This window comes from Scyliorhinus canicula, chromosome 1 (assembly GCF_902713615.1).
Source record: "Scyliorhinus canicula chromosome 1, sScyCan1.1, whole genome shotgun sequence".
Taxonomy (NCBI): Eukaryota; Metazoa; Chordata; class Chondrichthyes; order Carcharhiniformes; family Scyliorhinidae; genus Scyliorhinus; species Scyliorhinus canicula.
Window position 1 is genome coordinate 276,906,016 of NC_052146.1, and position 16,602 is coordinate 276,922,617.

At 47.9% G+C, this 16,602-nt stretch overlaps 1 long non-coding RNA gene across 3 annotated transcripts in view; it reads right to left on the bottom strand.

Annotated features, from left to right (window-relative positions):
• Nucleotides 1–7,532: 7,532 nt before the first annotated feature.
• The window catches only part of LOC119974671, a 162,820-nt gene continuing 153,750 nt past the window's right edge, over nt 7,533–16,602 (bottom strand). For all 3 annotated transcript variants that reach the window (XR_005462552.1, XR_005462553.1, XR_005462551.1), the window contains 2 exons: nt 16,113–16,246; nt 7,533–10,672 (listed from right to left, as the gene is read on the bottom strand). This is a non-coding gene — a long non-coding RNA (uncharacterized LOC119974671). The remainder of the gene's footprint in view (nt 10,673–16,112; nt 16,247–16,602) is intronic.

Here is a 16,602-nt window from a genome sequence, read left to right on the forward strand (position 1 = left end):
GTGGTAAGCTAAAAAAAAAATGCTCCTGTGCATTGCACAGCAGATAGTTTGAGTGATAACTTTTCTCCAGTCAATAGGCTTGAGCACTGAACTGCACGAGAACCAGTCATGGCTCAGGATCTATTTATGTTGAATAATCACTTATCACACAGTTGCTATGGTGCTGAATTAGACTTGTTTCTTTTGTGGGATGGGTTGGGTAACATAAAAAAAATGTTCATGCACAAGTATATGTTCCCACTTGTTTAAAAGTTCCGTCCATAGTTTTCTTATTCTGGTCTGTGCAGTCTAGTTGTGTGAATTGTGGCCTTGTGAGGGGTGAGAGATTCTTGGAGAGTGGGTTAGCACACTATCCATTCACCTGTTACCTGGTTTATATCCAGACATTTCTCCTCTTCCAGCTGTAATAGCAAGTTATAAAGAAAATTAATTTGGGAAGCATACGCTTTAAGATGTTGTAGGAATGGCAAGTGGAAGGAAATGGTGGGGGGGGGGGGGGGGGAACAATCATCATTTTTTAGTACCACACTATGGAATTAGAGGAAAAACAGATTTCTCCTATATCAGGCACATTTTGTGATTCAGTCGCAGGAAGTGGGTGTCTTAAACTTAACCCGAAAGGTTTGATGTTGACACTTGGTGGCAAAAGTCAAATTATTTTCAAGTCACAAAAATTTCCCGATGCTTTGGTTGCCCAGTGATTTACCGAGACTTACGAGCACGGATTCAAACTTGGTCTATGTTGATTTCACTGATTTCAGGTAGGGGACAATGGCAGGGCTCTAAAGTTAGCATCCTAAAATAAGCATGGAATAGATTAACCACATGCTTGATTGCTGATTCCCACTTGCTAACCTGTCATGTTTCTCTGGGCATTGGATGAGAAGAGCATCAGGTTCATGACCGGCCCCTTCATGATGGATAGCCTGTTAATCTAGCAGGAACTGCCGAATAGCAATCAGGGGAGCAACTGTGGCTAATGATGCAATTGAAAGAGATCGGGGTCCTAAAACAATCAATAACACAAATAGGAAATAGATATAACTAAAAGAGTAGCGCATAAGGTTGAATGAGTCATGCTTAAACTGTATTCTGGTTCAAAACTCACTTGTACTGCTTCTAGCTCTGGTCACAGGTGCACATTTAATTGTTGGAGGCAGTTTAGCAAGCAAGTAAGAAATAATAATAATTGTTCTTAGTGTCACATTAAAACTGCAATGAAGTTACTGTGAAAACGCTAGTTACCACACTCCGGCGCCTGTTCGGATACATGGAGGGAGAATTCGGAATGTCCAATTCACCTAACAGCACGTCTTGCAGGACTTATGGAAGGAAAGCGGAGCACCCGGAGGAAACCCATGATGACAAAGGGAGAACATGCAGACTCCACACAGACAGTGACCCAAGCGGGAATCGAACCTGGGATCCTGGTGCTGTAAAGCAATCGTGCTAACCACTGTGCTATCGTGCCGCCGAGGTATGAGGACAGAATAGAGAAAACCAAGCCCTTCAGTCTTGAAAGATCTTATTGAGCTATAAAAGATAATAAAAAACATAAAAGTGTAGATCCAGAAAATCATTTCAAGCTATGATTCAAGAGCAGGACATCTACTCACTAATAAAAGGCAATATTAGAACTGGCGTCAAGAAGTAATCGACAGAGGGCGGCGCAGTGGGTTAGTACTGCTGCCTCACAGCGCCGAGGACTCAGATTCAATCCTGCCTCCAGGTCACGGGCCGTGTGGAATTTGGATATTCTCCCCGTGTCTGCGTGGTTCTCACCCCCACAACCCAAAGATGTACAGGGTAGGTGGATTCATTTTAGAACATAGAACATACAGTGCAGAAGGAGGCCATTCGGCCCATCGAGTCTGCACCGACCCACAATAAGCCCTCACTTCCACCCTATTCCTCGTAACCCAATGACCCTTCTTAAGCTTTTTGGACATTAAGGGCAATTTAGCACGTCCAATCCACCTAACCTGCACGTCTTTGGACTGTGGGAGGAAACCGGAGCATCCGGAGGAAACCCACGCAGACACAGGGAGAACGTGCAGACTCCGCACAGACAGTAACCCAAGCCGGGAATCAAGCCCGGGACCCTGCCGCTGTGAAGCCACAGTGCGATTGGCCACGCTAAATTGTCCCTTAATTGGAAAAAAAAGAATTGGGTACTTTAAATTGAAAAAAAAAGAAGTAATCGACAGAGATAAGGAAACCCCCGGGATCCTTTAAGAAAACATTAGTTTCTGCAGTAAGGACATGCTGGGACATCCTGAATAGATGAAGATGGCCTTGCCCACCTGTACGATCTTGTGAAAAATGAATAAGCAAGATGCTACTGAGGCAAACTATGAGTTTATCTATTTTTAAAAATGGCTAAGTATTTGAAAAAAATGTAAAATGAGAAAGGCAAATGTGATGAAGATTAATAGTGCAGCTGGACATTTTATATTAACTCTGCTGTGAGGATAATGGTTCCATAGAGCAGAAGGTCTCAAGTTCAATTCCTGATCTGTGCTGACTTAGCTGTTCTCGAAGAGCACATCAACTGGAACTCTACAGTTGGCTCCAGCATTCCTGGAGAGTGAGAAGGAATTATCAGCAAAGATTCCAGAGAGATTGTCAGCAGAACCTGGAGGAAACAACAGAACTATGCTCGTTTGAAAGGTTTCACCATTTGTCTGGGTTCAAAGGAGAACAGCCACAAGATTCTGATTCATGGCGGACCATATCTTGAGATAAGGCTGCACCTTTAAACTCAAAAGCACCCTTCCATTTTGCATTCAAGTAAAGTGATATCCCAGTGACATTACATGCAACTTGAGAGTCTGGCTCTAGAATTCAGATGAAAAATCATGACAGTGATAGCTCCAGAGCCAGTTTTGCAAATTAATCTTTTTTTGTTATAAATGTTTTTTATTGGGTTTTTGAACAAAGTATATTTACCGTTATGTACACAGGATAAGAAACATATATATATATACACATATATAGAATAGAAGGGCACACCCAAACATACCAAAGAAAAGAAAATAGTTAAAACAAAATACAATAAAAAATAAAATAGAATAATTGGTATTGTGCACCAGCCCAACAGCAGCAACTCTGTACACCTGGCAAAATTATTTACAACACATAAGTAGGCGACTGTTTGCGGGGGTGGGGGGTGGAGAAGCGGGGGGGGGGGGGCTGGGGAGGTAAATATACATTTGGGTGCCGGAGAAATAATTACAGTGGGCAATACTCGAATGGGTTTGGTGTCGTTGTCGCTGCTTCTCCCGGACGGATCTCGCTGCCGTCTCGCGCTCGCCTCCGCTTCTGCCGTTCCTCCCGTCTTTCGTCTTTATTCTCCACGTTCCCTGCTCCTGGAGATGCCATGCTCGTTTATGTATCCCGTGCCTTCCTTCCGGCTCTCATTTCCCTGCCTCCCCCACCTCCCTGGTTCTCCTCTCTTGTTCCCTATCTCTATACCCCCCCCCACCCGTGGTCGCCTTTCTTTCCTCTTAGTTTTAGCTGTCCTCCGCCCCCCCCCCCCTCTCCCAGTCTATCTCTCCCTTTCATGCTTTGGCTACTTTCCCCTGATTCTTGGCTACCTGCTATTCTTCCTCTTGTTCGTTGGCCACAAACAGGTCCCGGAACAATCGCGTGAATGGCTCCCACGTCCTGTGGAAGCCGTCGTCTGACCCTCGGATGGCAAATTTGATTTTCTCCATTTGGAGAGATTCCGAGAGGTCGGACAGCCAGTCTGCAGCTTTGGGTGGTACTGCTGACCGCCAGCCAAACAGGATTCTACGGCGGGCGATCAGGGAGGCAAAGGCGTCCGCCCTCCTCCCCAGGAATAGATCTGACTGGTCCGAGACCCCGAAGACCGCCACTTTCGGGCCTGGCTCCACCCTCACCCCCACCACTTTGGACATTGCCTCGAAGAAGGCTGTCCAGTACTCCACAAGTCTGGGGCAAGACCAGAACATGTGGGCGTGGTTGGCTGGGCCTCCTTGGCACCGTTCACATCTATCCTCCACCTCCGGGAAGAACCTACTCATACGGGTTCTTGTTAAGTGGGCTCTATGTACCACTTTTAGCTGCGTCAGGCTGAGCCTTGCGCACATGGCAGTGGAGTTGACCCTATGCAGTGCTTCGCTCCAGAGTCCCCACCCTATCTCAATCCAAAGGTCTTCCTCCGATTTCTTTCTTGTTGCGTCCAGTATGGTGTCGGCCCTTTCTATCAGTCGGTCATACATGTCACTACAGTTTCCTTTGTCTAGTATGCTTGCGTCCAGTAGTTCTTCCAGTAGTGTCTGTCGTGGCGGTTGTGGGTACGTCCTTGTCTCCTTTCGTCGGAAGTTTTTGAGCTGTAGACACCTGAGCTCGTTCCCCCTGGCTTGCTGGAATTTCTCTGTCAGTTCGTCCAGTGTTGCAATCCTGCCGTCCGTGTATAGGTCCCTGACTGTCAGTATCCCTCCATCCTGTCCCCAGCTTTTGAAGGTGGCGTCAGTCAGTGCTGGTGTGAACCTATGGTTGTTGCAGATGGGAGCTTTGTCGGACATTTTGGTCAGGCCAAATTGCTGCTGTAGTTGGTTCCAGGATTGGAGGGTGACTATCACCACCGGGCTACTGGAGTGTTTTTTGCGTGGGGATGGGAGTGCTGCCGTGGCGAGGGCTCAGAGGGAGGTCCCCATGCAGGACGCCTTTTCCGCGCACACCCACTAGGCTTCTGGCTCCTTGATCAATCCCCTTATTCACTCGGCCGTCGCCGCCCAGTGGTAGAATTGTAGGTTTGGGAGGGCTAGCTCACCCCTGGATTTTGTTTTTTGTATGACCTTCTTTGGGATCCTAGCATTTCCACCCCCCCCCCCCCCCCCCCCCCCCCCATACGAACGCCATAATTAGTTTGTCCAGCGCTTTGAAAAAGGCCTTGGGGATGTAGATCGGGATGGATCTAAACAGGAAGAGGTACCTGGGCAGTACGTTCATTTTGATCGTCTGGACTCTCCCCGCAAGGGAGAGTGGGAGTGTTTTCCATCTTTGCAGGTCCTTTTTTACTTCCTCCGTCAGACTGATGAGGTTCCATTTGTGGATCCCTTTCCAGTCATGGGCTATTTGGATCCCCAGGTAGCGGAATTTGTGTTGGGCTTGTTTGAACGGCAGTCCGTTAGTGCTGTGTCCCCCCCCCCCCCCCTACTTGTGGGTGTACTGGGAAGATCTTGCTTTTGCTCATGTTGAGCTTGTAGCCTGAGAAGGCGCCAAACTCTTTCAGGAGTGCGATGATTCCGTCCATGCTGCTCTGTAGGTCCGAAATGTGGAGTTGCAGGTCATCTGCATAGAGTGAGACTCTGTGCTCTCTGCCTCCCCTTCGGATCCCCCTCCAGCTATTTGCTGCTCTGAGCGCGATTGCTAGCGGTTTGATCGCTAGGGCAAACAGCAGCCGGGACAGTGGGCATCCTTGTCTGGTGCCCCTGTGCAACTGGAAGTATCGAGAGTTGGTATTGTTGGTCCGTACGCTCGCCATAGGAGCGTTGTATAGGAGATTTATCCAGGACGTGAACCATTCCAAGCCTGAACCGCTCCAGTACCTCTGAGGTATTTCCATTCGACTCTGTCGAAGGCCTTTTCTGCATCTAGGGAGACGATCACCTCTGGTGTTCTCTCCCCGGAGGGGGTCATTATCACGTTCAGCAGGCGCCTGATTTTCGAGGTAAGCTGTCTACCTTTGACAAAGCCCGTCTGGTCCTCTGTGACCACCTCAGGTAGACAGTCTTCCAGCCTTTTGGCTCGGATTTTAGCCAGTATTTTGGTGTCTGCGTTCAGCAGTGAGATGGGTCTGTATGACCCACATTCCGTTGGGTCTTTGTCTTTCTTAGGTATCAGCGAGATTAAGGCCTGTGCTAATGTGGGTGGCAGTGTGCCCCTAGCTAGCGAGTCTGTGAACATCTCCCGCAGCTGCGGGGCCAGGACTGTCGCAAATTTTTTGTAGAAGTCTGCCGGGAATCCGTCTGGTCCCGGCGCCTTCCCCGCCTGCATGTAGCTAATGCTGTCCATGATCTCTCCCAGTGCTAGTGGTGCTTCCAGGTCCCGTTTTCTGCCCTCCCCTACGACTGGAATGTCCAGTCCATCAAGGAACCGTTTCATCCCGGACTCACCCCTTGGGGGCTCTGAGGTCTACAGCCCTTGGTAGAAGGCCTTGAAGGTTTTGTTAATCTTTTCTGGTTCTGTTTCTAACATGCCTCTGGTATCCCTGATTTGTGCAATTTCTCTGGTGGCTGCCTGCTTTCTCAGCTGGTGTGCCAACAGGCGGCTGGCTTTGTCTCTGTGTTCGTACAGGGTCCCACGTGCCTGGCGGAGTTGGTGCACTGCTTTCCTGGTGGAGAGCAGGTCAAAGTTCCTTTGTAGTTCTTTCCTCTCCGCCAGGAGCTCTACAGTCGGGGCCTCGTAGTATTTACGGTCTACCTCCAGTATGGAGTCGACCAGCTGCTGCCTAACCACCCTTTCCTCCCTATCTCTTTGCGCTTTGAAAGCGATGATTTCCCCTCTTAGCATGTCCTTTAGCACTTCCCAGAACGTGGAGGGCGAGACCTCCCCGTTCTGGTTGTTCTCTGTGTACTCTGCTATGGCCCGTGATATCCTTTCGTTGAAGGCCTTGTCAGCTAGTAAGGCACCGTCCAACCTCCATGTGGGGCGTTGGGCCCTGCCCGTCTCTAGCCGCACGTCCATGTAATGTGGAGCATGGTCCGATATCACAATTGCGGAGTATTCCTCTTTGTCCATCCCTGGAAGCACCGTTTTCCCCACCACAAAGAAGTCAATTCTGGTGTATACATTGTGTACTGGGGAGAATTCCTTCTCCCCCGGGTGGGTGAACCTCCAGGGGTCCACCGCTCCCATCTGCTCCATAAAGTGACTGAGTTCCCTTGCTATGCTTGAGGCTTTCCCCGTTTTGGGGTTTGATCTGTCTGTCTTTGGATCCTGTACACAGTTGTAGTCCCCCTCCATGATTAGTCGATGCATTGCTATGTCTGGGATTTCTGCCATGGTCTTCTTGATGAAGCTCGTGTCATCCCAGTTGGGTGCGTACACATTAACTAGTACTACCGGTGCCCCATCCAGGGCCCCGCTGACCATGTCGTACCGTCCCCCCGGGTCCGTAACCGTCTTTGTCGCCCTAAACATTGTCCTCTTGCCGATCAATATCTCGCCACCCCCCTGGCCCTTGTCCCATCACAGCAATGGTAGGTTTGTCCCACCCAGCCCTTTCTTACCCGCAGTCGGTCCTGCTCTCTCGGGTGTGTCTTTTGGAGGAAGACTCATATTTCTGAGGTGGGTGAGGAGTCTGGATTTCTTCACTGGGCCGTTCAGTCCCCTTACGTTTTGCAAATTAATCTAACATACTCTGTTAAAGTGTTCCATTTCTGTTCATTGATATTCAAAATTGAAAGCTTCATTAGATATCAGTTAGCTATGGAATAGACTGAGCTTCTGAACATCCCAACAATTCAGCAAGCTCAAATTGACTACACAAGTGGACAAAAACCTTGTGAGTAAAAGGTTTCATTAAGGATAGTTTATTAACACACTTACTCCTAAATGAACTGGGCTACATGTACTAATACCATTATCTCACTTCAAGCTGAATGCACACACTGTAAAATTAGTCTCTTCTCTATCTGTTTGAAAAAGCTCATTGTATCAGGTTGTCAGTGAGATGAGGCTGGAACAGATTTATAGGCAATTAAATCTACAAGACTCCTCCACGCCATGTAACATACAGAAGCCCTCTCAGTTAGCAGCTCACCAGGTCATGATCATAATCTGAAATAATTGACCCACAAAGGGTGTATGGCTTTACTTATCCATTCTTTGTAACTTTTATTCAAATTTTATGTGAATGAACACATAAATGGATGCAATTTTATTAAAATATTCGTGGCATTTCAAGGTTTCCTGCAGGATAAGGAAGCAAACAGAGAACATTTGCAGTGTCCTTCCACTTAGAATGCCCTTTCAGAAAACAAAAGGCTGCTGTGCTGCTGAGGGGAAAATCAGCTCCCGGTTGCTATCCAGTGACTGTTGGAAAGAGAGTTTGTGTGTGTGTGTGTGTGTGTGTGTGTGTGTGTGAGTGAGTGTATGTGTACAATAGTTTCAAGCTCACTTGTAATGATACTAGTCCCCCTGCTGTCAAATTATACAAATTATAAAATCTTGCAGGCTGGAAAGGGGCCATTCGTCCCATTGTGTTTGTGTGACTTGCTGAGAGAGCAATCAATCAGTCCCATTCACCTGCTCTTTCCCCAACGCACCACAATTTTCTCAACTGCAATAACCTCTTGGATCTCATGCGTGAAAAATGGACACTGGGATATGGTAGCAGAGGGCTCACAGAACACATGAAACAGTACATCAACATGAATCTGTGGCTATCAAGAGAGGGGCGAGAAAACGCACAAAGAAAATGTTTCAATTAATTCTTGCAATTATGCAGTGCCTTTCAACTGAAAACACTTTATACCTAATGGTTTAATTTTGAAGTGCAATGACAATTACTAAACACGGTCGCCAGTAATATCAACATAGAGGTAAATTGCCAACTAATCATTTTTCCTTTAAAATTTAGAGTTCCCAATTCTTTTCTTTCCCCAATCAAGAGGCAATTTAATGTGGCCAATCTACCTAGTCTGCACATCTTTGGGTTGTGGGAGTGAGACCCACACAAACATGGGGAGAATGTGCAAACTCCACATGGACAGTGACCCGGGGCCGTGATCGAACCCGGGTCCTCAGCGCTGTAAAGCAGTAGTGCTAACCACTGCTGCCACCATGCTGTTCTGCCAATCAATCATATTTGATGGTTTTGGTTGAGGGAAGAACGTTGATCTCGAAACTTTGAATAATGCCACAGGTCTCCATCCACTTGGACATATGTAATATCTAAACCAAAGTGCATTTGCGAAATATCAGTGCAGGGTTCCAACTTAAAATGCCAGATCTTTATGTTGAAAAATTGCTTGTTTCCACCAAAGCTTACGAATTAGCGGACACAAAAACGACCACCAATGAGTCAAAGTTAACAGTGTCTTCCTACCAATACATTTTATAGTAACACTATTTTATTCCCCAGAAACCACATGAGAAAGTGAGCAGTGTGTCAGAAGTTTATATATTAGTTCATGAAAGTAAATGAGACAGTGAAGTACCTTATGGATGAGGCTAATCTATGCTCTATTGTTCAATATTCAACCTGCAACCTGCTATGCTGTTTGAAGGTTGAGGTTGAAATCCACCTGTGCTTTATGATCTCAGTCTATGAGCGGCACGGTAGTGCAGTGGTTAGCACTGCTGCCTCATTGCGCCGAGGACCCCGGTCCACTGTCCGTTGGTGTTTGCACATTCTCCCCATGTTTGCGTGGTCCTCACCCCCACAACCCGAAGATGCCAAATTGCCCCTTAATTGGAAAAAATTAATTGGGTACTCTAAATTTATTTTTATTTTAAATCTCAGATTGTACCAGAAACACAGTAAAGTAGCATCTATAAGGATCATGTTCAATACCCAGCTCTGAGCAAGTAACATATTTTAAATTTGCATGACGATCAACAATCATAAGGCTTTTAAAATGAAAATATTCATTCAACACACAGCGACGAAATTTAAGTTTGGTGAGGTGCAAAGCAAATTACACATCCCACCTGACATTCCTTGTCAACACTGACAACAACAACTTGTACATCAAGGTGCTTAACAGGTTATAAAGCAACAATCTGAGATTGTAGAATTGGTAAGAGGTGAGGATAATGATGTTCCACAAATGGCAACTGGTGCTAGATTTAGAAAAATGTTTAAAAATAAATTTAGAGTATCCAATGACCTTGGCGCCGTGAGACAGAACTGGTAACGCCTGCGATACCGTGCTGCCCTACTGGTGCTAGATTAATTGTTAATCTTAGTGGCGACACAGTGGTTATCACTGCAGCCTCACACCACCAAGGACCCGGGATCGATCCCGGCTATGCTAAATTGCCCCTTAATTGGGAAAAAAATAATTGGGTACTCTAAATTTATTTTTAAAAATTGTTAATCTTAAATCTGAGAATGATAGATTTTTGTTGTAACCAAAGACATTAAGAGATAAGGGACAAAGGCAGGTGTAAAGAGTTAATTCACTGACCAACCATGATATTAATGAAACAGTCTCGACAGGCTAAATGGTCCACTTTTGCTCCCATAAGAGCCACCAATTCACTAATGCTTATTTTCCCACCTTTATGAAGTTAAATTTCAGCCTCATAATGTTTATATTTTAAAGATATATACAATTATTTCCTTTTTTCTTTCTCCTGTTTTTCTTTTCCCAAAAACACTTTATTTTAGATAGATTTTAAATAGAAAATCACATTATGTAAAAATTCAATGTTGACATTACAAAAAGTGCAAAACAGATCATTTTTTTTCAATGCAGTTTGTGACACCATGAGCTGCATCATTACACTTATAATTACAAGTTATATTTACAAAGTACAGATTGCAGGAATATGACGGCCTGCGACACTCATTTACCAAGAAGTCGTTGTAGTGGAAGGACAGCAGGTTTTGAGTAGATGGAAGAGTGTTGTTCACCAAGTTGCCGGCCCACTGCAGTAGCTGAGTTTTACCTCGGTATTTGTCTCTCGGAGTAGCCTGTAGAGCACAGAGTCTTGCATTATGAGCTGCTCAGAATGAACCTTGACAAAAACCATTGCACACCTTTCCAAACCTAATTTGCAAAGGCACATTCCATACAGTGGTGGATGACGGTAATTTACTCACCTCAACTGTCTCAAGAGCAGTTTGCAGAGGGCGTGTGGCTCCAGGAAAGATCTAATGGGGAGGACCATTCTCACCGTCAGCCAAGCTAAATCTTGATGCCCATTTGAAAGTTCTGGCAATGAGACATTCTACCAAATTAATTAGAATGTTTGCTCAAGGAATCAGGTGACAAGATCATCTCCTCTTTTGCACGGCCTCAGGATGTTAAGTGTGGATCACTGCCTGATGGATCTGTGGTCAAAAGTGCTTTGCTGCACAAACATTTCCCCGAGGAAGAGGTAGTATGGCACTGTCCAACGTGACCAGATCCATCCTTCATAACACCGGGGACAGACAGAACCTCAGAACATGGGGCGGAATTCTCCGACCCCCCGCAGGGTTGGTGAATCGCCCGGGGCCTTCTTAAATCCCGCCCCCGCCGTGGCCGGAATTCTCCGTCACCCGGGAATCGGAGGGGGCGGGAATCGCGCCCCGCCAGTCGGCGGGCCCCCCGCAGCGATTCTCCGGCCTGCGATGGGCTGAAGTCCCGCCGCTGTCAGGCCTCTCCTGCTGACGTGGTTTAAACCACCTGTGTGCCGGCGGGAGCAGGCAGCGGGAGCGGGCCCCGGGGGGGGCGTGGGGCGATCGGACCCTGGGGGCTGCCCCCACGGTGGCCTGGCCCGCGATCGGGGCCCACCGATTGGCGGGCGGGCCTGTGCTGTGGAGGCACTCTTTTTCTTCCGCCGCTGCCACGGCCTCCACCATGGCGGAGGCAGAAGAGACCCCCTCCACCGCGCATGCGCCGGTGGTGATGTCAGCAGCCGCTGACGCTCCGGTGCATGCGCGGACTCACGCCGACCGGCCAAAGGCTGTTGCCGCCAGTCGGCGGAGCGGGAGCCATTCCAGCGTGGGCCTAGCCCCTAAAGGTGCAGAGAGTTCCGCACCTTTGGGGAGGCCCAATGCCAGAGTGGTTGGCGCCACTCCGCTACGCCGGGACCCCCTCCCCGCCGGGTAGGGGAGAATACCGCCCATGGTGTTTGTGTATCGAAAGTCTATGCGCAGCTTGATTCAGCCAAGCACAGAGATGGCCAAAAAGACGAGGATGATGTTGGGTATGACTTTTCCCCCTTTTGTTCAGAGATTTATACATTGTATCCCTGTGGTCAGGGTATTTTCAATCTCCAAGGTGGAAGATGGTTCAGGTAACCAACCTATAGGAGTATGACGTGGGCCAGACCTGTGCCACATACAGCAACACCGAGAATGCCATGCACCAAATGACTATCTCTTTACCTACAATCGTGAGGGAGTTTCACTCTACTTCACCATGGTTACATATCCTTTTGAACCATATCCCCAGCAACTTCACGTGGTCTGACCTGATAGTGAAGGGGACAAAGGATTGGTTGGTCCAGCTCCAATGGCAGAATTCCCCCCCTCCCCCAATCAGAAGCAGGGATGTTGCTGAGACCACCCAGGGGGCCTGGCATTCCTGTCACATATTGGACTTGGTCCCCAAAATACCTAACTTACTTGGCGCTTCCCTATTTAACTTTGCAAATGCAGCTTAACTGCCACATGTAGTTTGAATGTTTTATTCTATCATTGCTGACAACTGGCGTTAGAAATGATCCCCCTTTTAAAATACAGTGTCCAATTTTGAGGCTGGTCAGAAAACAAAAATCAGTTCAGAATTCCCACCTGGGAATTAAATGAATCCCAGGATTGTCTCAGCAGAATGTCAGACTGGTTGCTCAAGACACAATGCGTCATTCGGGATTCGCACCAACTGTTGATAAAAGCTGTATAAATTAGAGAGACTGCTGCGAATTAACCAGTGGCCCACTTTTGACATCTGGCCCATTAAAACTTTAGTTGGCTTCTCCCGGCTGAAGTCACTTGGAAACAATCATTTAATGATCCAATTTCACACTAAGAAGACACCACTTTAAAGACGTGATAGAGCGACTCTGCATGTGTAGCACATGTTAGAAGTCCAAGATCCGAACTGTGTGCGGTGAAAGTGGATGGCTTCTTTCAGGTCATCAGCTAATAATTCCCACCCATCTAGAGTGCATCCATAGCATGTTATAGACAGATACTAAAGAAAATAAGCAAGGCTATTATAGAACAATTTGTCTCCTCAAAAGTTGTGTCTCTATCAAGATCGCCACCATTAAGTTGATACACCGGATGAGGCGTGGAATTTCATTAAGCAAGAAAAATTGGACTCGAACTAAAGGACAGCCGCACTGGGACGTTACTCTGGTGAGGATGGTAATTGCCAAGTAGCCGGAGGCAGCGACATTATGTTGTCTCCTCTTATTTTTGTTTGTTCCTGTTTCTTTGGCCATGTTTTCAGCTTTTGTAGAACTTGGCTGCAGAGGGAGGAGGGGGTCCCTACACGTGAGGCTGCTCTTCTGGCCGTGTCTTTGATGGGGCCAGGTTTGCGCCCGGGGTTGGCTGTTTGTTTCGCTGCGGGGAGGGGGCAGAAAATGTTCTTTGGGGGCCGTTGAAGCTGATAAATTGGGATTTCCATGGGGGGGGGGGGGGGGGCCGCAAAATGAGGCATCTGAGTAGTCGGAGACAGAGGCAGGAGCGGCCAGGGTCAGCATGGGTCAGCTGACTCACGGAAGTGAAATGGGGGGAGAGCCAGTGTCAAGCAGGTGCTTGACTTGGGGGTTTGGGATTACGGGGTTGCTGTGGGGGAGGAGGATGGGATGCTGCTTGGCTGACAGAAAAGGAGCCAACATGGGGGAAACAGAGGGAGAGTCGGTGGGGGGGGGGGCCTCCAGTGGGAGGGCTCGAGGGCTCGTGGCTGGCCGAAAAAGGGAGATGGCTAATCAGCAGGGGAGGGGGCTAGCCCCCCATCCAGGCTGATCACGTGGAATGTGCGGGCCTGAATGGGCCGGCCAAGAGGGCTCGCACCGAAAGGGGTTAAAGGCAGATGTAGCCACGCTACAGGAGACGCACCTAAAACTTGCGGACCAAACAAGATTGAGAAAAGGATGGGTGGGCCAGGTGTTCCATTCGGGGCTGGATTCAAAGACCAGAGGAATAGCAATCCTGGTCAGCAAACAGGTGGCTTTTGAGGCAGGGAATATTCTAGCTGACAAGGGGGGGCAGATACATAATGGTCAGCGGGAAACTGCAGGGGACTCAGGTGGTGCTAGTGAACGTTTACGCCCCGAACTGGGACAGGGTATTTATGAGACGCACTTTGGGTAAAATGACAGACTTAGACTCACACAATCTGATTATTGGAGGTGACTTCAACACAGTTATAGACCCTGTACTGGACTGGTCAAACCCCAAGTCGGGGAAGCGACCAACGGCGGCTAAAGAACTGAGGGGATTCATGGAACAGGTGGGGAGCGTAGACCCGTGGAAATTCGCTCGACCGAGGGCGAAAGAGTTCTTTTTCTTTTCCCATGTGCACAAAGTCTACTCCCGCATAGATTTCTTTGTGATGAGCAGGGCTTTGATCCACAGGGTGGAGGGGACAGAATACTCGTCCATTGCAGTCTCCGATCATGCTCCACACTGGGTGGATTTGCGTCTTGGGGGAGAAGGAGGAGCATCGGGTCTCGTTTTATGCGGATGATCTGCTCCTGTATATTTCGGACCCACTAGAGGGGATGGGGAGGGTCATGCAGATTCTGGGGGACTTTGGCAATTTCTCGGGGTACAAACTAAACAACAAGAAAAGCGAGATGTTCATGATCCAAGCTAAGGGGCAGGAAAAGGGACTGGGAGAGCTTCTGCTGAAGTTGGTGGAGAAGAGCTTTCGGTACCTAGGGATAGAGGTGGCTCAAAAGTGGGATGCCCTCCACAAGCTTAATCTATCTCATCTCGGCTGGTAGAGCAGATGGAGGGGGACTTTAAAAGGTGGGACATGCTCCCGCTATCTTTAGCGGGGAGGGTGCAGACCGTTAAGATGACGGTCCGACCCAGATTTCTGTTCGTCTTCCAGTGCCTTCCCATCTTCATCTGGGTGAACAAGATCATCTCGGGATTCGTATGGACAAATAAGACCCTGCGAGTAAAGAAACTGTACCTGGAGCGCAGTCGGGGGGGGGGGGGGGTGTCTAGTCCGGTGGTGGCGGCGGCATTGAAGATCTGGGGTCAGTGGAGAAGGCACGGGGGGGTGGGTGGGGGGGGAGGGGGGGGGGGGGGTGGGGGGGGAGGGGGGGGGGGGGTGGAGGGAGCGTCAGTCTGGACCTCGATATGCAACAATCACAGATTTGTCCCAGGCAGGATAGACTGAGGGTTTCAAAGCTGGCATAGGGCAGGCATTAAAAGGATGGGGGACCTGTTCATAGACAGGACCTTCCCCAGCCTGAAAACGCTGGAGGAATTTTTTTTTTTTAATTTTAAAAATAAATTTAGAGTACCCAATTCATTTTTTCCAATTAAGGGGCAATTTAGCATTGCCAATCCACCTAGCCTGCACATCTTTGGGTTGTGGGGGTGAAACCCATGCGAACACGGGGAAAATGTGCGAAGTTCACATGGACAGTGACCCAGAGCCGGGATCGAACCTGGGACCTCGGAACCGTGAGGCAGCAGTGCTAACTCACTGTGCCACCCTCGCTGGAGGAGAAATTCAGTTTGCCCCCGGAAACGCTTTCAGATACCTTCAGGTACTCGCCTTTCTGAAAAAGCAGATGGTATCATTTCTGCTGCTACCCCCACGCAGGATACAGGATAGGATGGTCTCCTCTGGCACCTGGGTAGGGGAGGGGAAGGTGTCGGACATTTACCGGGAACTTCAGGAGGCGGAGGAAACCCCAGTGGAGGAACTTGAGGGCAAATGGGTGGAGGAGCTAGGTGGGGAGCTGGATGCGGGCCTGTGGGCGGACGCCCTAAACAGGGTCAATTCCTCCTCATGATGTGCCAGGCTTAGCTTAATCCAGTTTAAGGTGGTCCACCGGGCGCACAGAACGGCAACCAGGATGAGCAAGCTCTTTGGGGTTGAGGATAAATGTGCGAGGTGTGGGAAGCGAGGTGTGTGTGTGTGTGGGGGGGGATCGTTATGTTGTATTGTTCCTTTCTTTGTACATACGGTTAACTTTTTTTTCTCTTTGTTCTGTTATTTGTTGCGTATGGTTATGCAAAAATTATGTCTTTAACAAAAATTTGAATAAAAATAATTAAAAAAAAAGTTGTGTCTCTAAGCATCATGCTTAAAGTAGTATGTCACTGACTGGAGGCTGTAACAATGATCAGCATGAGACCACACAGGTGATTTGATACTGCCAGTTTTGCAGTTACATTTGCAATAATCCATCTACCTAGTGTTTACTCATCTCAGTGTTTTAATGGTCCTTACCTGCACAGCAGAGGTGCCGATCCATTGTAGTTTTGCTCTCTGCTGCCTGGACAGTTGATCTACTGTGAGGGTTGTTTGAAGTGAGCTGTCCTGTGGTTTAAATTTTCCAAAATTCCATAGATTCAGGGAAGATCCTATTAGATTGGAAGATAGCAAATGTAACTCCATTATTCTAAAAAGGGAGGGATTCATGAAAACTACAGTCCAGTTAGCTTAACATTTGTTGTAGGGAAAAGTTATAGCAGGGCACTTGGATAAGCTGAAGGTCATCAGGCAGAGTCAATGTGGTTTTGTGAAAGGGAATTCAGATTTAGCAAAGTTATTGGAGTTCTTTTGAGGAAGTAACATGTGCTGGAGATAAAGGGGAACTGGTGGATGCACTGTACTTAGATTTCCAGAAGACATTTGATAAGGTGTCATATCAAAAGGTTATTGTTGAAAATAAAAGCTTGTGTATAGGGGGTAACATACTGGCAAGGATAGATGACTG